Consider the following 22,424-nt stretch of genomic DNA (forward strand, 5'->3'; position numbering starts at 1 on the left):
TTAAGAAAGGATTGCGCCTACTGGGCCGAGGTTTCTAGCGTTTCTTTTATGGAGCTCTACGTCAGATTTGGACATGCGACCTTCTATACGAATTACAACCAAGAGTTCAGGGTCACTTTCAAAGAATGGGACGAGATCAGACCTTTGGCATTTACTATCGCCCTATTAGGCACCATGGTTTTCCCACAAGGCCCGAGCCTCAGTATCAACACCCGGGTGATAATGGTTACACACACTCTATTCCACGGACATGTGAACCAAGGGAAAGTAAAGTATTATCCTATCACACCTGTCATCCTTTCTGACATGTACCATGCTTTGGGAAAATGCAAGGAAGGGCATCGTTACTTTCAGGGTTGCAACCTTCTTCTTCAATGGTGGATAATGAGTCACTTGGTGAAGAGACACGGAACTCAAAAACTCCATACCCTCGATGAGCATAATGCTCTGAAGAATTTGAATGACATGTTGTTCTGGGCATACTTAGAAAAAAAGAGAACTAGAGAAAGATGGGCTCAAATTTTCTCTAAGTTGAGAGAAGAAAATATCCAGCTCAAATTTTCTCTGAGTTGAGAGAAGAAAATATCCAGTGTGGATGTTCGACTGTTTCATATCGAAAGATGCCATAGTACGGGGCGACAGAAAACTTATGCTTCCTCTACCAGGTATTCGAGGTATCCGCCCATATGCGCCCATTCGAGTCATGAGGCAGTTCGAAAGAAGACAAACTACACACCTAGAAGCATACTACCGTATCTATTGTTTGACATCGGGGATGATAGAGTGCATGAGGCTTCAGAGATGCTGAGAGAATGGAAAAGAGCAGTGCAAATGAACAATGACACCATTGCCATAGATCGATTTAATGCGGGGTACGATGAAACTTACAAAGCTTGGTTGAAGCGCAGTATACATGGTATCTCCTTCTCAGTTCCTAACATTTACCGCAATGTAGAGGACAAAGAGTCCAAAGCTTTGATATAACTAAGAGAGGTAAGAAGAGAAGCCCAGGAAATACACGAGGAATTTCTCCAAAAGCAAGAGGAGGATAAGTACGCCCTCGAGAGCGTAACTCAAGAATTAGAAAGCTTGAGAAGCGATTTGGGAGAGCTTAACTTATGGATTGGAGATAAGAAAAGCGGAATGTGCCTCGAGGACTAGGAAGAGAAAGGCCGCCAGAGCGAAGGATACTTACTAATGATTCAATATAGGCTTCAACATCTCATGGCACAGAACAAGAGGAGTAGATCAGAAGCAGGACCATCAGGGACCTCCTAGTGGATTTCTCCCCTGCGTGGGATTTTCTATGTGTATTTGTTGTTATTTGCCCCTGCGTGGGCTTGCCTTTCTTGTATTTTGGTACTTTCTGCAAATGACCCCTGCGTGGGCCTTTTCTTTTGTGTTTCCCGTTTATTCCCTACTTCCCGTGCTTATTTTCGCTTCTTGAATATCATTTTATATGCGAAATTTGCTTTGGGGTAACAAAATGGTTCAATTCTACGCATACATCTTTCAAATACGCTAGGCCTACCCTTGGCACAAAAGGGCCCCCTACTTGTTTAGGACACGCGATATATGCTTGTGTGCTTTAAACTGTTTATGTGGTATTGTTGCTTTGAATGAGGACATTTTTAGCCCACTCCTTTTCAAAAATTTCCTGAAAATTTCCCCAATACCAAATACAAGTCACTATCAAATGTCCGACCAAAATTCCATGAGTCTTAAGTTTCTCAGCCAGAAATAAAATCTTACTATCAAATCCTGAAATATTACTCTATCATCTCAGAAAAGGTGAAATTGTTGCTAAGATGGAAAAGAGCAAGGGTATCGACATAGAGCTAACTGAGGAGGATTTGAGGATGGAATTGCAGCGGCTCAGGCAAGAGATCCAAGAAACCAGAGAAAGGAGAATAGAAGTGGAGTTTGCCACTGCGGTCACACGAGCAACAAATGCCGCACTAGATGCGGAATTGGCAGCAAAGATGACAAAATACGATGTTATAAGTAAAAAGACAGTTGTTGTGCGAAAGGAACATGACGCCTTCAAGAATGATATAACTATGAGACTTCAGAAGATACGCGGGAAATGCTCTTTCTTCAATCAAGAACCCAATAGTGGTCCCGAAGACACTCACCCTGGAGCTACTGAAGAAGATGCCGATGAGGAAATATTCTATATGCCTCTCTTCGTAGGACGTCTGAAAGAAGGAGCCAAAAAGATCACTCTCCCGGCTTATGAGCGGACACATAGCGTGGGGGAAAGAGTCGTGCCGTGTGCTCTCATTTACGAGCACCATAAGGCGTCAGGTATGCTGAAGCCTTTCGAAGGAACCACTTTTGGGTTTGGGCATGAAAGCTCTCAAAAGACATGTGCCTACCACCCGAACCAAAGAGGACACACTATAGAAGAATGTGTGGAGATTAAGGCAGCAATCCGCAACCTAATCAACGTCGGGGAGATCCCGTATGTGTGGGGTGGGAACACCGTCCTTACCTGCGACCAACAGGAGCCTAATATGTCGGTCACTGAGCACACTTTGTTTTATTGTTACTACTTCACGCCTTTCAAGAAAACGTTGCTGGATATCTTCAGTCTGTTAGTTCAAAAAGGAGTCTTGGCCTCTATAAAAAAGGATGACGAAGCAATCGATCTCATTGGAATTGAGATCTGGAAACCCTGCCCTTATCATGATGCCATAGATCACAACATTGGAAGGTGCCTCAGGTTTCGCTATGACGTGGAATCCCTCGTCAACATGGGAAAGATTCAAGTTGAGTTTGTCCCCCGTGGCTAATACGGCAGTCATAGGAAGGAGCTTCAGTGAAGGCACCATCTATCTTTTAGGAGCTTTCTTATCTATTTTTTCACTTTCCTTGTAATCACCAGAAAAGAATGAATGAAAATGAAAATTTCCTATGTATCGAACTACGTAGGGCCTGAATTCTCCTTGGGAGATACGTAGGCAGCCTTTCATGGCCTGGCCCCTATCTTTTAAAAAAATTCTTTTTCCTCTCTTTCATTCTACAAGGAAACATTAAGTTCAGATCAACAGATGCCAGAAGATGCAATAAGAAGACCTTAGCTCAACGCAATTTAGATTTTCTGAGTCACTAGCCCCAAAATAAAACGAGCAAATTCCTGCTTGTTCAAAATTCAGTTCCCATTATTCGTGGGTTGGCATGTTCTCAGACAAAGCAACTTTTATGTGTTTATCTACTTTCTATGTGATATCTTGCATTATTCATCCAGAACTAATACTGACAGATTTGCCTTTGAGTTTTTTTTCTCTACAGGTAGTTAGAACTGATCTGTGTTGATACACTGGCCGATCATCCTTATTTCACTAGATCTAAAGGTCCTACAGATTCCTTCCCCATTCAAAGTTCACAAAAGGGAAAAGCAGCAATGGGTGATAACAACGAAGAAACCAGCCTTACTGATGTCGTGGTGGCTCAGCCCGCCCTTGCTGATCAGAATGAATTGATCCTGTAATTGATGCAACAAATTGCTGAGATGAGGGTCGAGATGCAGAGAAAACAAGATTTGCCTCCTCCGATTTTTGCTGTCAACGCTCAACCAGACGGAAGACCTCCAGTTCAAATTCCCCGTCCTAACGTGGAACAAGCTCATAACCCACCTTCAAGTCCTGCTCGTAATCCCTCCATCATTGACCTTACCACCCAAAACCCCCCATTACGCCTCAACCTCTTACCAAACACCACCCCCTCCTCAAAATACCAACCCCTAAGCACCACTCCTTTCCCCCAATACAAACCACCAAACTGGCTTACCCCCTCATAGCAAAAACGCTAATAACCCACGCACTTCCCTCATTCACCAAAACCAGTATACTAGCCCCCAGACTTTCCCCTAAAACTATCACACCCCTTTAAATGTCAGAGTCCCTTTATTTCTCCACCACTACCGCAAAAAACCACTTTCCAAATATCGGTCCCCAAAGATCATGACGCCCATGGTTCGGAGCTCGACCACTATGAGGAGAGGGAGAGAGAGTGGAGGTCAAAGGAAGAGACCGCCAAGATAGATATGAAATAGGAAATTAGAAAAGCCATGAAGGAGCTGAACTGCATTCCTAAGGTAGCCGGATTGAGTTACGAAGACCTGTGCATTCATCCGAATTTGGACCTCCTGGAAGGGTTTAAGGTGCCAAAATTCGACGTCTTTGGAGGAACGGGGAACCCCTTAGCACACCTGAGGGCCTACTGTGACCAACTCGTGGGAGTTGGGAGAGACGAAGCTTTGTTAATGCGGCTTTTTAGTCGAAGTCTGAGCGAAGAGGCTCTAGAATGGTTTACGTCTCATGAAACTAGACAGTGGTCTAGCTGGAACGCTCTGGCTAAGGACTTCATCAAACGATTCGCCTACAATGTGGAGATCGTTCCTGATCGTTACTCCTTGGAGAAGATGAAGCAGGATTCAACCGAAAGTTACAGAGAATTCGCATACAGAAGGCGAAATGAGGCAGCTAGAGTTAGACCTCCTATGCGAGAAAATGAAATTGTCGAAGTGTTTGTGCGGGTGCAAGAGCCCGAATATTATGACAGAATTATGTTGCTCGTTGGAGCAAAATTTGCTGAGATAATCAAGGTAGGTGAGACTATCGAAGATGGATTGAGAACCGGGAAGATTTCCCGTGTTGCTGCCTCACCCGGATCTTCGGGCTTGTTGAAGAAGAAAAGAGAGGATGTGTCCTCTATCTCTTATGAGGGGAAGAAGACCCCAAGGAAATCCTCATCATACCAAGGTCGTTCTCGACCTTCACAGAGTTCATACCCAGCTTGTTATGCATAGGCTGATCACCAGAATACCCTTCCCCCCAGTTACCAAAATACCCCTCCTCCTAGCTATCAAAATACTCTCTCTCCAAGCTACCAAACTCCCCCTCCTATCTACCAAACTCCCCTTCCAGTTTACCAGACTCCATCTCATCACTACCGAAATGTCACTCCCAACTGTGCTAACGTTCAGACAAATCACCAAACGCCTCCCCAATGTACCAAAACCCAGATCCATTTTACCAAAATACCCCCTCGAACTACCAAGCTCCACAACCAAACTACCAAACCAACTCATATCTTAGATATCAATCCCCCCGTCTGAAAGCTCCAAATTATCGCCAAATGCCTCCCCCTCAACAAGGCAATTACGATCCCCCCCGTCCCAGATTTGAGAAGAAGCCTGCTAGAATTTTCACTCCGCTTATTGAAAGCCGAACAAAGCTGTTCAAGCAATTAACTACGGCAGGATATATTCATCTAGTGGGGCCCAAACCGGTTGACACTAGCTCAAAGTTTTACAGACCTGATCAGAGGTGCGCGTATCACTCCAACAGTGTTGGACATGATACTGAGGACTGTATCAACCTGAAGCATAAGATCCAAGACCTGATTGACCAGAATGTGGTCTCTCTTCAGACAGTCGCGCCCAATTTCAATAGTAATCATTTGCCAAATCATGGAGGCGCCACTATCAATATGATAGAGACAGATGATGACTGGTGCGTGATGAAGGCAATAGTTTCGATTGCTCCTGATGAACTAGAAAGGGTTGTAGCTTCGTTGAGAATCAGAGAAAGGAAAGAGTTTTTGATCTGACACCCGAGAAGGCTGTCAGGTGCTACACACCGGAAGAGTTAGCTCAAGGAGGGCAGAAAAAAGACCAAACAAAAAGGCCGATCAGTGAAGCCGAGGCCGAGGAGTTCTGGAGAAAATTGCAGCCGAAAGATTATTCAATTGTGAAACATTTGGAGAAGACGCCGGCTCAGACCTCTGTGTGGGCCTTATTGATGAGTTCGCAGTTTCATAGGCAGGATCTGATGAGGGCTTTGGATGATACTTATGTGCTTGTAGGTACTAACAGTGACAATTTAGCAGCCATGATATACCAGGTCATCCGAGGACACCAAATCAGTTTTTGCGACGAAGAGCTGCCCTTTGAAGGGAGGATGCACAACAAAGCTCTGCACGTCACCATCAAATGCCGGGACAAAGTTATAAATCGTGTTTTGGTCGACGATGGGTTCGGTCTCAACATTTTCCCGCTTTCGACTCTCAAGCAGCTGAAATTCGACTTGGGAAAGGTTCAACAAAACCAGGTTAATGTAAGAGCTTTCGATGGAGTGCAGAGAGACACAATAGGGGCAGTAAATTGGATATTCAGATGGGGCTGCAGAATTCAATGTGGAGTTTCAGGGTGTTGGGACATCAATACCAGCTACAATTTGCTTCTTGGAAGACCGTTTATCCATATGGCTGGGGCAGTGCCTTCTGCCCTTCACCAATTGATGAAATTTGTTTGGAAGGATCATGAATTGGTCATTCATGGTGAGGGGAGTCACTCTGATGGGTATGCGCCGATCGTTCACGAGGTTTTCCGAGGTTGTGATTTCTACACGGTGGAGCTAGTAAATGCCACCGGTGATGACTTGGCTCCACAGCCTCCTATGTCTACCGTGTACAAGATGATTGCTATCGTCATGCTCCAGAATGGTTTCAAATTGGGGAAGCACTTTCAAGGAATTGTCGAGTCTGTCCAAATTCCTGCAAAAAGAACAAAGTTTGGTTTGGGGTATATCCCCACGGATGTTGATGAAAGAGGGATGAAGAACAAGAGTATTGATCAAGCATTGGCCAGGCCAATTCCTCATCTGTATCAGTCATTTCCGGTACGAGAAAATGTCAACGATGATGGTCTCGAGGAAGGAATCTGGGGCCTTTTTGAGGAGATTGATGCGGTCATTGAGGAAGAGGCTAGGACATCAGGCATCCGTGATGCAGAAACTGAGGAGCGATTGCAGAACTGGACCGCTACACCACTCCTGATTTCCCGCTCATCTAGGTAGAAAGACATGGATCTTTGTTTGTTTTAAAATTGGTGGTAGTCCGAAAGAGGCCCGAGACCCACCCTTTATGCAATTGTTATTTGTTTGAAACTTTTAAATTCCCTTGTGATGTTTAAAAAGGCAAAATGACCCTCATCCATGGCCAAAGTTTGTGCTTGTCTTTCAATTTAAATGAAAAGCCTCTTTTATCGAAATTTGTTTGTTTACTTACCTGTTTATATTTTACTTTCCTAACTTTGTTTGTTTATGATTTCAGTAATAATAATTTAAAACCTTCCAATGTCATGTCATGTCATGAACCGAGTGAACGAAATGAGGCAGGTGATGATGAGTGTGAGGAATATGAAGAAGAAAATGAGGTACCCGAATATGTTGTTGAGGAGTTTCGACAATTCGAGAATCAACGCAAGCCAAATCTTGAAGAAACTGAAACTGTGAATCTCGGAGATGAGGAATGTGTCAAAGAAGTCAGAATCAGTGTCCATCTGACTGAAGCCCAAAGAAGAGACATGGTTCGTTTGCTCAGGGAGTATATTGATGTATTTGCCTGGTCTTATAAAGACATGCCAGGACTGAGCACGAATATGGTGTCCCACAAATTGCCGATCAATCCAGATTTTAGTCCAGTAAAACAAAAAACTCGGAAGTTCAAGCCTGAGTTGAGTTTGAAGATCAAAGAGGAGATTACAAACCAGATCGAGTCACAAGTAGTGGAAGTGACGCAGTATCCGACTTGGTTAACTAATGTTGTTCCGGTTGCCAAGAAAGACGGAAAAATCAGAATTTGTGTTGACTACAGAGATCTCAACAAAGCTAGCCCGGAAGATAATTTTCCATTACCGAACATCCACATTCTCATTGATAACTGTGCTAAGCACGAGATGCAGTCATTTGTGGATTGTTATACGGGTTGCCACCAGATCCTGATGGACGAAGATGATGCAGAAAAGACAGCTTTCATTACCCCCGGGGGCGTATATCATTATCGGGTGATGCCTTTAGGTCTCAAGAATGTCGGTGCTACTTATATGAGGGCCATGACAACCATATTTCATGATATGATTCACGAAGAGATCGAAGTGTATATAGATGATGTGATAATCAAGTCCCGCGAGAGTTCGGATCACATGACTCACTTAAGAAAATTCTTTGATCGTCTGCGTCGATACAATTTGAAGTTAAATCCCGCCAAGTGTGCTTTTGGAGTGCCAGCTGGCAAGCTGTTGTGATGAGTTTTCTGGGAAGGTTGAACTACATCAGCCGGTTCATAGCTCAATCCACCGTGGTGTGTGAGCCCATCTTTAAGTTGTTGAAAAAATGTGCCTCGACCAAGTGGACCGGAGAATGTCAAACTGCTTTTGATGCCATCAAGAACTATTTGTCCAATCCACCGGTGTTGGTCCCTCCACGAGAAGGGAGTCCGTTTTTGCTATATTTGTCTGTCTCAGATAACGCATTGGGATGCGTGCTTGGTCAACATGATGAAACAGGGAAGAATGAGCGAGCCATTTATTATTTGAGGCTCCATATGAGGCTCGTTACACTCTTTTGGAGAGAACATGTTGTGCTTTGACTTGGATCGCTCAAAAGTTAAGACATTATTTGTCTTCTTATACCACATACCTTATTTCTAGGATGGACCCGTTGAAGTATATTTTTCAGAAAGCAATGCCGACCGGGAAGTTGGCTAAATGACAAATGTTTTTGAGTGAGTTTGACATAGTGTATGTGACTCAGAAGGCGATAAAGGCACAAACCTTGGCTGATCATCTTGCAGAGAATCCAGTTGATGAAGAGTATGAACCGCTCAAGACTTATTTTTCTGATGAAGAAATAACATTTTGGGTGAGGATATTTCTGAAGCGTACCCTGGTTGGAGAGTGTTCTTTGATGGAGCGGCGAATCATCAAGGGAAAGGAATCGGAGCGGTCTTAGTGTCAGAAACCGGTCAACACTACCCTATGGTGGCTAAACTCCGATTTAATTGCAGGAACAATATGGCTGAGTATGAAGCTTGTATCCTTGGTTTGAAGATGGCCATCGACATGAATGTTCATGAGCTTTTGGTTATAGGAGATTCAGATTTATTGATTCATCAGGTTCAAGGAGAATGGGCCGTGAAGAACCCAAAGATCACACCATACGTACAGTATGTACAGAAGTTGTGTAAAAGATTTGGCAAGATTGAGTTCAGGCACACTCCCAAGACACAGAATGAGTTGGCCGATGCTCTTGCCACCATCGCATCAATGATTAAGCATCCAGATACAAATTATATCGATCCAGTGGATATAGAGGTAAAAGAGCAGCCTGTCTATTGTTCACATGTTGAAGCGGAACCAAATGGTTTACCTTGGTATTTCGACATCAAGAAGTATTTAGAGGACAGGACTTATCTTGAGAATGTAACGTTCAACCAGAATAAATCGATACGCCCTATGGCCCTTAATTTCTTTGCAAGTGGAGAAATCCTTTACAAGAGGACTCCAGATTTAGGTCTTCTCAGATGTGTGGATGCTAGTGAAGCTGCAAAGCTTCTTGAACAGATACATGTCGGAGTTTGTGGTACTCATATGAATGGACTTACTTTGGCGAGGAAGATCCTTCGCGCTGGTTATTTTTGGATGACTATGAAGCATGACTGTTGCAAGTTTGTGCATAAGTGTCATAAATGTCAAGTGCATGGAGATTTGATTCGTGTCCCGCCCCATGAACTCAATGTTATGAGTTCACCTTGGCCATTTGTAGCTTGGGGCATGGATGTCATTGGTCCGATAGAGCCAACCGCCTCTAAGGACACAAATTCATTTTGATTGTCATTGACTACTTCACCAAGTGGGTGGAAGCAGCTTCGTATAAGTCGGTGACCAAGAAAGTTGTAGCTGATTTTGTTCGCAACAATTTGATATGTTAGGTTTGGAGTACCGGAATCCATCATTACTGATAATGGAGCGAATCTCAACAGTCATTTGATGAGAGAGATATGTGAACAATTCAAGATTAACTCACCGGAACTCAACTGCCTATCGTCCTCAAATGAATGGAGCTGTAGAAGCCGCCAACAAGAACATAAAGAAGATTTTGAGGAAAATGATCGATAATCGCAGAGCTTGGCACGAGATGCTGTCGTATGCTTTGTTGGGTTACTGAACAACTGTCAGAACATCAGTTGGAGCTACTCCATATTTGCTAGTATATGGAACAGAAGCAGTTATACCTGCAAAAGTTGAAATACCTTCATTGAGAATCATCCAAGAAGCTGAATTGAGTGATGCTGAATGGGTTCGCAAGCGGATTGATCAGTTAACATTGATTGATGAGAAGAGAATGGTTACTGTTTGTCATGGACAACTATATCGACAGAGAATGATTCGTGCTTTCCACAAGAAAGTAAGAGCCAGGATATTTGAAATCGGCCAGCTGGTCCTTAAACGCATTTTCTCTCATTAGGATGAGTACAAAGGGAAATTTGCACCAAATTGGCAAGGACCCTACATGGTTCGTAAAGTGTTGCCTGGAGGTGCTTTGGTCCTGTCGGAGATTGATGGCACCGAATGGCCAAAACCGATCAACTCAGATGCAGTCAAGAGATACTATGTGTGAAGTTTTAGTATGTATTTCCTGTCATTTCCTTGTAATCATTCTACTTGCTTGTCATCGCTTTGTTTGAAATTTTATCCCTTTGTAATGAACTATGTCTGACCTGAATTCTGAAAAATGAGATACGTAGGCGGCATGTGTCGGCCTCGGTCACTCATTTATCCTTTTTTAATAATTTTCTTTGTATTTGAACTACGTTCGACCAGAATTCTCAAGAATGAGATACGTAGGCGGCCCATGTCGGCCTCGGTCGATTTCTTTGTAAATTTCCTATTTTTGTTAATCCCGGGAGGGGAACTACGTTTGACCTGATTCCTGCCTCAACGGGATACGTAGGCGCCACAACGGCTCGGTCATATCTCCCGTAAGATTTCTATTTCTCTTTACAATAGAAACTGGGACAGAATTTTTGAGAGGGACTCAAAAATTCTCGAGAAGGAGATCTCTCCAACAAAGTCAACACTAAAGTTACTTTGAGATTTGCAACTGGGACAAAATTTTTGAGAGGATTTCAAAAATTCCGTGATTTGATCACCAACGATTAAAGATGAGCCAAGACAGTTAACTAGGACAGAAATTTTGAGGGTGGCCTCAAAATTTCCACAGGGTTCATCGACAGTTTGGAACAACTTTGAATACTTCCCAACAAGTAATCAGATAGATCCCAAAACATCAACTCCAAATGGCGTTCACTAAGCTTGACGTGACATGACTCTTGGCAGTGACCTTTTCCAAACATTATTTTTGAAAATCAATTTTTCCTTAAAAACTTTTCCCTCACCTTTCAATTATTCTTGCATAAAAATGTTTTGTCTTATCTATCAAAAAGCGGGAGATCGAAGAAATCAACCGGAGATAGCAAGACAAGAAGTAGACAACCGAAGAGATCGACCCAAATCAGTTCATTTTTAAAACTAACAATTTTTTCTGTGGATACAGGTCTATAGGTTTACCTCAAAATCAACATATTCCACCATTCAATGAATATAGAGAAGTCAAAAGGGCGAGAGCTCCCCAAAATTGATAATTTTTCTGTGGATGCAGGAAATATTTTATGGTGCTTATATCAAAGATTTTGGAATATGAATAACATTATTTCATTTAATTCCCAACAAGGCGAGGTCCATAGTAAACATTGCAACTATGTTCGGATATGAAACAAATGAAAACCACGAAGAGAGCAAAATTATTATTTACAGCAATTAGAGATACCTGGAAAATGTCTATCGGCATTATATTGTCAGATATGATAATATTCTTACCCTGAAGGTTATTTATATTGTATTGTCGAATGAGACGATACCACTATCCGGAGAGTCATTTATATCGTATTGTCAAATGAGATGATACCACTACTCCGAGGGTCATTTTTATTATATTATCAATTGAGACGATATCGTCGCCCAGAAAATACCCAGAAGATCACCTATGTTGCTCGGTGGAGCATTATCTTCGTTCGATACCAGGGAGACATCAAGGAAAAAGATTCATGCATCGTGAGAAAAGAGATTCATGCATTGCAAGAGAAGATTCATATATTACAAGAGAAAAAGATTCATGCATCGCGGGAAAAAAATCACGCATTGCAGGAAAAAGATTCGTGCATCGCAGGAAAAAGATTCATGCATCGCGAGAAAAGAAATTCATGCATTACAATAGAAGATTCATGCATTGCGAGAAAAAGATTCATGCATCGCGGGTAAAAGATTCATGCATTGCAAGAAAAGATCGATGCATCGCAGAAAAAGATTCATGTTTAGCAAGAAAAGGATTCATGCATCGCGAAAAAGAAATCATGCATCGCTGGAAAGAGATTTATGCATAGCAAGAAAAGAATTCATGCATCGCGAAAAAGAAGTCATGCATCACGGGAAAGAGATTTATTTATAGCAAGAAGAAGAAACAATGCATAGCAAGAGAAAAGTCATGCATCGCGGTAAAGAGATTTATGCATTGCGAGAAAATATTCATGCATTGCAAGAGAAGATTCATGCATCGCGGGAAAAAGATTCATGCATCGCGGGAAATGAATTCATACATCGCAAGAGAAGGACTCATGCATAGCAAGAGAAGGACTCATGCATTGCAAGAGAAAGATTTACCCATCACAAGAGAATCGATATCAACTGTATCATTTTCTTTGCAAAGACGACATCAGGAGAAATATCAACATATTACATCGGTCTATTTTATTACTTTGACATTAAAGGAAGAGTACATTGAAGATTATATTGCAAATATGAGACACAAGCTTTATTTGCTTTACGTCAAACCCTATGGAGTTGACGTCAGATGTTCAAGGAGAGCAATTAAGTGTCAACACGGTAAAAGACTCTGTCTCTTATTTGAATTGCATTTTTATGCTAATGAGTTTTATCTCAGTCTTTGTCGAGAGCATCCGGAAGGGTGAATTCACAAAGCAAACCACATGTGCGGACGACACCAAAAAGGATGCAGTACAACGTGAAACTTTTTCTTAGCAGCGAACTGAGACATAGTCCAAAGAGGGGTGTCAAACTCTTAGGACGCGAGCAGAGGAGCGACTTCCACCACAATCAAACCACACCCCTATCAGAAGGCATGTGGGTTTCTCTTAGGTTTGTCGGTTTCAATTTCGCTTCCGGAAATTTTTGGTCTCTACCGAAAGCGCTTTCCAATCCGAGTGACAAATGTGCCAAGAGCTTTGGGAATTATGTCCGTGTAAGTTCTTAATTATGGGTGTGAAGCGCGCCACATTCATGGCTAAGAGGTTGCAAGCCTCTTTTTCATACTCGACTTGCTTTGTCACTTTTCCAGAACCAAAGGGTATCTTGCATAATAGATTTCCTTTTCAACCGATAGAGTCGAACTACAAGCAGCCTGATTCCCTAGGCCGATGGATATGTAAGCGGGTTCAATGTTGAAAACTCGGCTGTATTCCAACTTTCACTCTCAAATCTTATTCCCGAGCATTCTGGTCTCTTCATAATTCAATATCGGGATGACTTTTAAATTTTTTCAAATCGTGCGTTAAATCAAGCGTATCGAACTACAAGTGACATGCATTCTCATATAGCCAGAGATATGTCGGGAACCCATTTCCGGGGTTCGGCCATAATTCCCAAAGTCCGTACCAAAATCCATTTACCAAGGATGAAGATGTGGTCGGCAAAATTAGATTTGTCAATTTCATTTGCCTTGAATTTCTTTCATCAATCCAAGTCAAACGAGGGACAGTTGTTGACACCCAATTTTGACCCGTCACGATATAAATTAATCATCGAGCTTCTTAAATTTCAAACGGTCTGAAATAATTAATTTTTTATAAAGTTCAAACTATTGTTCAAGTTACTTTTAATTAATTTTATTATTTTTATAATTTTTAGACAATATATATATGTTTGTATTTCATAATTATGCATATAATTAATATACTTTGTGATTATTCGAAATTGTCTCAAAAAGAGTTAGTTTTAGCTAAATATTTTGTCAATTAGTTTGGTTTAAATAATAGTTTATATTTTTCAAATTAATTAGTTTATAATTAAGTTAATTATTTTATCTCGTTAGGATTAAGAAGTTCGTTAATTAATTAATATTAATTTATTTTATTGAATCTTTAGTCGGATTCACTAATTGAGTCAAATTGGCTAAATTTTAAAAGTTAAGTGGAGCAAGTTTGCAATTCATTTGATTATTTTTCTAATCCAAATATTGCCACCTCTTGCCCACTTCTTGGGTCGATTTCACTTGACCCAGCCCACAACAAAGAAGCCCATTCACCAACAATATTACAATACAATATTCCAATAACCACCAGTAAACCCATTTCAATATAATTCCAAGTAACCCATACGTACAGCAGCCCAAACCGACCCAGATCCCTGTACGTATTTTCTTCTTCTTTGCGAACAATGCGACATACAACAACGAACGATGACAAATTCCAGCGATTCCAGTCCAATCGCGCGTACCCGCGAGTCCAATCCAGTCATCTGCTCCCATCGTACAGTAGCAGCAGCACGTGGCTGTCCCATTTCCTCTTACGAAATGGGATGAAACTTGATATAAAAAAAAAGGTGTTTATCCTTAATGGTGAAAGGATTTTTGGGGTTTTTCAATTTTGAAATAGGACATTTTTTTATTCGATTTTTTCACCCGAATTCCCCCCACAATCGTGCCCTATTTCCTCTTATTTAAACCATCTTTTTATTCATTGTTGAGGGGCGGAGGTTTTTGATGGAAAACACCTAGATCAACTCAAGCAAAAAAAAAGATAGCTAAAATACACTTCGAGAAAGGGTAATTAGTTTCAGTATTTTGGGTTTGACATCCGGTCCTGTTTTTTTTCTGATCGCTATTTGCATTCGAGTTCACATAGTGGTGGAAGCTCGCTGCCCTCTTTGGTCGTTCTCGTCCCCGTTTCGCTGTCCGGAAAAAGGTATCACCTTTTTCTACCTCGAAATGACCATTTTGATGCTCGAAAAGCTTTATTTTGTGTTTGTTGGCTGATTAGTTGCTATTTAGTTTATGACATTTTCGATATGATATATTTCTCTTAGTCGTTTCGTCGAGTTAAATACAATATTAAGTTAAAATCTTTTTTTCGGAGTCGTACTCAATGTGGGTCTCTCTGGTTTCTTTTGGGATTTGAGCTTTGCTGCGATTTTCTTTTTATTATTAAGTCTATTCTCTTTACGAAATGAAAAAAAATCGAGAAAAAAAAAGAGACAGTTTCTAAGTACTTGCTAAGCGTTGAAGCATGGTTGTTAAAGTTTTTTTCACGGTACTTTCTCGATCTTTTTCCCTCCTTTCTTTGTTGTGTTTGTTTACTCGTTATTATATGCTATTAATCTTAAGGTTTTAAAATTTTCAATTCCCCAAAAGACACTCATTCTGAATTAATCACTTAACTAAATTTACTTGGTTTAACAAATAAATAAATAAGTTTACAAAATATTTTGCTTAGATAATATTTCAATATTTCCTTTTTCTCCCTTAAAATGGTCCTAACTAACAAAATAATTCAATTTTGCCATTCAAGTTAAGTTAAAATTATTTTAGCCAAATAATTAATTGTCGGATAACCGCGTATTAGCGGTCATTTCGGGTGACTTAAACCCCTTCCCGAAATGCTAATAAGGACCTCGAATCCTTTGTATATTTTCAATTGATTTATGTTTTAATCTGTTGAAAAAATCGATTTTCTTAATTTTACTTTAAAATTAAGTGGCTACTCTTAAACCAGTCTTAAATATATTTTTTTAAATAAAACACCAGATGTGATACCCGAATCAATCATGGGTTATCTTGTATTAGGCGTGGTCCCCGAGCCAGCCATCAATCACACATCACAATCACAAACACAATGAATTGCAATCATACTTCTACACCCAAATAAACACATTCATTTCATGCGATTGAAAACATTTAACATTTCAAATCATACTTTTTCCTTTTCCATAATTATATATCATGTATGCAATACTAACAAAGCAGTTGACAAACACATATAACATAAACGGGAAAATAAACAACAATCACCTACCTCGAATGTAACGACTCAGAAAAACTAGTAGGTGAAACTAGAGCCTTACGTTTGAGTAGTTGAGTTTGATGTGGGGTTATATGTTGTAAAATGGTTTTTCGAGCTTAGGTTGAGAGGTTTAGGGGTTAATGTCAAAGTACGACCCCCCCCAAGGACCAACCAAGTGTCATTGAGGAGGACCCTAAAGTCTAACCCCAAGGCTGCCCCAAGAACCTAAAAACTGCCAAATTTTCAAGACCTACGGATGGGACCTATGGGGAGTAGGTCCCTCCACGCCTCGTGGGGAGGCTTCGTGAGTCAAAAGCCCATTATAGGAGCTCCAGTCCTCCACCCACGGACCTGCAAGACGGGGCGTGACCCCACTCACGGTCCATGAGTCCTAGGTCGTGGGTGCTACGTGAAGATCTGCCTAGGTTCGGCCATGATGAGGTTAATTTAGGTAAATTCTATTTTTAATTATTTTAGTGTGGGGATAGTTTATATTGTTTATTTAGAATTATATAAGTATTTTTAAATCATTAACCACCCCTTTATAATTGATAATTCCCAAACCCAAAATAGTAACCAGCTCCTCTCCAAATAATTCTCTCTCTAAAACCTCCATTGAAGAAGAAGAATAAGTCAAGGTCTAGGGCTCATCTTTTTCATCCAAATTTGTGAGGAATCTTCAATTAAAGTATGGTAGTTTTGATTCATGGTTAACTTTTCATCCATGAAGTCCTCAAACCTTCAATTTCAAAATTGGAAATTCTTCAAAACTAAGGGTTTTCATTCTAGGTCATGAATTCTTTCTCAAAACATTTTCAATGGTTTAATTACCATATATTAAGACTGAAACGTTGTTTTATGGTGGTTTTAAGATAAAATCCCCCATGAATCCATGATTTTCCCATAACCCTAATTTATGACTTTGATGTGGGTGAATTGTAGTAAGATGAAAGTTATGCAATTTTCCTTGTAATGGTCTTGTTACTTGAATTATGTCATTATTCATGCCTAAGTTGTAGTATTCTAGGTGTGTTGGTGAATTGTGATTCATGGCCTTGAAGGGTAAATTATGAAGATTGATATATGATCATGATGCTTATGTATATGATTTATGATTTCAATGAAAGTAATGTGATCATGACTACAATGCAATTGTGATATTATTGAAAGGTTATTCTCAATTATACACTTGTGAATGATGATAATATGTTGTGAAAGGTTTGTTCAATGTAATGTTATACCTTGAATTGGTAGGCTTAGGACATCCTCTTCTTGTGTAATTGAAAGTGATCTTGATTGATGTACATTGAATTGGTAGGCTTAGGGCATCCTCTTCTTGTGTAACTAAAGTATCTTGACTTAATGAACATTGAATCGGTAGACCTAATGGTGGTAGCCCTTTCATGTAATTAATAATGTACCTTGATTCGGTAGACCTAATGGTGGTAGCCCTTTCATAAATGATTAATGAAGTATTCTAAGGCTTTGTCTTAAATCGGTAGACCTAATGGTGGTAGCCCTTCATGATGAGTCTATGAACTAATGTAATGATGAACCTTGAATCGGTAAACCTAATGGTGGGGGCCCTTTCTTGAGGATTCAATGATCTATCCTAATAATGTACCTTGAATCGGTAGACCTAATGGTGGTTGCCCTTTCATGTGTTAATAATGTACTTTGGGTTGGTAGACCTAATGGTGGTAGCCCTCTCAAGTATAATAATGTTAATGAGAATGAACTACTCCATGTGAATTTAAAGCTTAGCACCGAGTGGATATGGTAAGGTGAAAGCTCTCCTCATGTTAGGTTGGGTTTCAATGAACATCTTTCTTATCCCATAATTATGTGCCCACATATGTTATTAGCAAGTTGATCCACTTAAGCTAAAATGTTACCAGTCCTACCTTAGGCAAGTAGACCAACCCTTTACGGTGTGGGATAGACACCGAATTCCATGGTTTGCTCACATGGTCTATGTCGGTTAATGCTTATTTCCATCATGTGAGTTATGTGCTATGGTTACTCAATAAGTTCTATGAAGTGTGGGTGATAGTATGGGATGCCATTCATGCATTACACGAGTAGGCTTTGAGAGGGCTATGGTGTGTTTCTCTAATGTCTTAATGTCTAATGAAATGAATGTGCTCATAATAATGCTAATGAGAATGTTGACTTAAAGACTTGGTGTAGTGATGAATGTTTAACTTGGAAATGTTATTATAAGTTTCTTTCCTTGTCATGACTTATTAAATGTGAACGTTCCTTACCTATGAGTATGATGAGAATGAAGAATGGTAAGAATGTTATGGTGGCCTCAAAGTGGTGCTTAGTATGAATGGTATTTATGGGATGTCATTCCTACATTGCACAAGTATAACTTAGGGTTACTTAGATGATGATTCAATGTGCTATAATGACTTACATGATGAATATGCTTATATCTTATGTGTTTATACTAAAGATGCATGATAATTCTCAAACTTGTTAAATACATGGTTTTCAACTAAAATGTCCTTTTAAGCATGATTTTTGCATGGCTATTATACTTAGTACATATTTGTGCTAATCCATATTTCTTCTACATTTTTACAAAGTGTAGGTTCCGGATCTTAAGGTGATTTCTTTGGAGTAAAGCTTAGATTGACTATTCTCTAAGCTAGTGGTGAGTCCTCAAGATTTCGAGGACATATGAGAGTCTTTAGTAGTTTCTTTCATGTCATTTTTATGTTTCAGACTATGTTGAAGGGCTGTGACCCTATTATTGATTCAAAGTTGTATTAGATGGTCATGTGAGACAAAGTTAAACTTCCACTGTTTTTGAATAAAGACTTCGATTGTATGGATAAATATTTTAAGTTCCGTGCCATTTTCTTATGGCTTATGTTATGAATGCTATGAGTCTTGTATGAGGCTCTTTGGAGTCTTGTACGCCGTGTCACGTTCGGGGTGTAGTCTCAGATCGTGACATCGAATCAGCCTTAGAAACCCTATTGAATCTAAGTCTTCCCCTTGTTATGAATTCTGGCTTGGTCTTGACGGTTGAGATTAATGGAAATTGGTTGAAATTCGCTCTTTGATCATCCTTGCTCTTCCCAAAACATGTTGCAAAAATAATGAGCAGTTGTAGGGAATTTCTGCATAAAATCGTGACTAAACGCGCTATAGCGGCACCGCCATAGCAGGATCACTCACTTTACCAAGAATTTATCCCTCCCGGTATAGTGGCATGACACCCGCTATAACGACTTGCACATGATAGAAACTTGAAAATTCTCCCAACAGTCCCTATTTTGCAATACACCTTCGAATCTTGACGTTCTAAACTAACCCCTCTACGCCAAGTTCAATATCAGGAGTTCTACCCATCCAAATTTTATTCTAAAATCTCTACAGACTCCTTAATGTCTTAGTTGATAAAAAACTAACACAAGACATTACCTTGCTCATATTTCGTCTGAGACAAGCTTATCCTATAATTTTCAACTCGTTATTCCAAAAGTTCTCACCCAATATCTTCCACTATTGGTTTATCCATCACAATCGGATGGCCTTTAAAGATTTTGAGTTGATCGAGATTGAATAGTCAGTGAATACTTTATGTATATTCAGTATATACTTCATATATAATTAGGCTATATTCAACTTTATGAGTCTATCATAATGTATTATAGTCAGTGTATAACTCATGTATATGTCAATGTATATTTTCTATGACTTTTGACAACATATATTGTATATTTCTTATGACTTTTGGCTATTTTTATGTAAATAAAATATGGCTAGATTGCTCTCAACTAATTAATTTACGGGGAACTTATCAAAATTTCATTAGCTTAGGAGCTAATTACTTAGATACACTCTAGTTTGCAATATTACGAATCTTATCAAATTTTGGTGCGTCAAGATACGTTCAAATACATGTATCTATGGATGTATGAGGTCAAAATTAAGTGTAATTTGTTCTAAATACACTATTTCTAAATGAATTCACATGTATCTAGGATACTTCGATAAATCTCAAGAGCGGACAATACGATTACTGAGGGTGAGCAGTCTCACATTCTTGATTCGTTCAAAAGGCATAAAAGAATAGGCTAGAAGTCTCACTACTAGCTTTTAGTCTTAAGCATGCAGTGACTTGCCTCCCTCCCATCTCACTCGCCACTCTCTTATGTATATGGTATTTTCAGATACATACAAATACATGTATGTAGAGTGGTTCTTATGTATCGGGGATACATTGCTATCTCTCTCCCTATCTCATTTGCCTCCCTCCTTATTTTAGTATATTTAGTTGTAAAAATACATATATCTTGGTGTATCTTATACTATATATTGGCTCCTATATCTATATCTTGAGCCTTTTGGGCTCTTATACATGTATTTGAGCCTTTAGGCTCCTGTAATTGCACCTCAAGCACACAAGGCTCTACTAAGGTTAGTAATGTCAAATTCACCTATATACATATATGTAACTCTAACAGCCAACTCAGTCAATAACTAATATTGCTATGAGCACTATATATAGTGATAAAGAACAAGTCATATTACTATGCGATAAAGAAACTTTCCAAAAATTTTTTTGCCTTAACATACCTTTTTCATAGAATTACACCATAATATTACTTCTTCCCGCACCCCTACAATAATACAACATGGAGTAATATCAATTAAAAATAAGGATAAGAATTATTCTGATAATCCGACAATCGATATGGATTTCCACCGAAAAATACTACATGTAAAGTAGCTATAGAACAATAAAACAAGATTCTTACCTCGATATACACCCTCATAATAACACCATGAACACCCTACAGAGCCAACACTCCGCTGCCACAACACCCCTAAAGATATACCATAAAATTCATGGAGACAATTATATCAAAACGATGAGCTCGTGACATAGTGCAATTTTCATTAAAGACTCAACCTAAGATCATAAGCATATAAGGTTGATTTGGGGTGTTATACTTTTTTCTTTGGGTGTCAACGAAAAATAATGAGTAAAGAGTGAAGAATACGACATATATAATTGTAACCGACCTAGGGGGCCCAATACCGTCTCTATTGCGCAGACATCATGAAAATGTGAATATCTCTCTATTCTAAAGTCGAATGAATAAACGTTTTAATGAGTAGAAAAATAGACTCATAGATCTTCAATTTGATAGATTGTGGATCCTCGAACTCTTTATATATTGGGATAAAAATTCCAAGACATTTGACCTAAATTATTGAAAGTTTTACGCAAATAACTTGCTAAAATTTTGCCGACTTTTATTTTACAATTTGCATGACTTCAAATCATAACATGCGATCATTGTGATTTGAACACATCATAACATATCTTTCTTATGGTACTAGGTGCTATTGGCCATAACTCGAAGTACGAATTTATTGATTAGATTATACGAGGCGTGACAATTGATTTATTGCAATGTTTAAAATTTAAAGAATACACCAAAAAAATTTGATCTTTTTTTATCAAAGACACAACAATAGATTTTATGTACTGCAAAAAAGTTTAACCATTTAAGAGACTTTAGAATATTCAATAATAAGATAATAAAAATAGTGAAAGGGAAATAAAAAAGGTAAATATAAAAATATTTATGTAGGTTCATGATAATCCTCAAAGTATAAATGAGTCAACCAAAAATAGGTAGCCACTTAAGAAAGGATACTAAATACAACTTCTATTTCTCAATTATTATAGCAACCCCCACATTTAATAAGGTAAGAAGTTATTATAGCAATCCAGACCTTTCTCAATTATTATAGCAATCTAGCTGAACCCTTATATATTTTTAAAATACACTATTAAATAGTGCAGGGGTAATAGGTTCTGCCCAATGGGATTGTTATAACAATTCGGTCAAAGTTCAGATGTATTTCAGACTTTTTCCCCTATTTTTTACTCAAAAAATTATTTTCAAATTTATCAAAACATGAGATTTTTTTAATTAACTATATAATATATCTTTAGAAAAAAGTAGGGGGACTCAAACATTGCTTTAGTGACCTTAAGATCGAGTCAGTCTTGATTTCACATAATTTAAAAATATTTTTTACCGGGATAAATATAGTTCTAAAGTAGGAGTGTAGGAGTATTTTGTTAAAAAATAAAATAGTTAATAGTTAAAATCCTCCTTAAATTTGACATATTTTATCAAATGCACATCTATGAGAAATCTTAATTATCCCCTTATATATGGATTTTTAAAACTATTTAGCTGCGTAAATTATGAGAAGTCTTAATTACCCCTCAAGCATGGATTTTTAGAACTATTTACCTCTTTAATATGCCACATGACACAAAATAATTACTCCATCTCAATTTATATGACCACTTTCTCTTTTAGTCAATCCCAATAGAAATGACACATTTTTATATTTAGAACTAAAAATTTAACTTTAAAATTTCTGTTTTATTCATAATGGAA

The sequence above is a fragment of the Solanum tuberosum genome, unplaced genomic scaffold (genome assembly GCF_000226075.1).
Source record: "Solanum tuberosum cultivar DM 1-3 516 R44 unplaced genomic scaffold, SolTub_3.0 scf00367, whole genome shotgun sequence".
NCBI classification, from domain to species: domain Eukaryota; kingdom Viridiplantae; phylum Streptophyta; class Magnoliopsida; order Solanales; family Solanaceae; genus Solanum; species Solanum tuberosum.